This window comes from Fulmarus glacialis, unplaced genomic scaffold, assembly GCF_000690835.1.
Source record: "Fulmarus glacialis isolate BGI_N327 unplaced genomic scaffold, ASM69083v1 scaffold32271, whole genome shotgun sequence".
Taxonomy (NCBI): domain Eukaryota; kingdom Metazoa; phylum Chordata; class Aves; order Procellariiformes; family Procellariidae; genus Fulmarus; species Fulmarus glacialis.
The window spans coordinates 1-394 of NW_009195195.1; positions in this window are offsets into that span (position 1 = coordinate 1).

Sequence of the window (394 nt, forward strand, 5' to 3'; positions counted from 1 at the left end):
CGTGCACAGGAGAGCTGGCGAGCTGCCCCAGCCGGGCCCGTGCATGATGGCAGCGGGACAGGGGCTGGGGGATGTTTTTGGGGTCTCCGTGCTGTGCTCCCCATAGCCAGGCTGAGCTCGGCTGCCTGGGAGGGAAGGTACCTCTCCTGCTCAGTGCATGGGGGGCATGGAGCAAAGGGGCTTTTATTAGCCCTGGGGTGCGATGGTTCTTGCTCAGCTGTACCCGAGCATCCGTGGGGGATCAGGGCTGTGAATCTGGTGGTGGAGGTTGGTACCAGGGGAAGGGGGTCCGGAGCCTGACCCGGGGGCTGTAAATGCCCAAAGCAGATGGTTTCGTTGAGCAGAAGAGGCCCAAACGGCCATGAAGAGCCGCCCCATGGCCAGCGGCTGACCC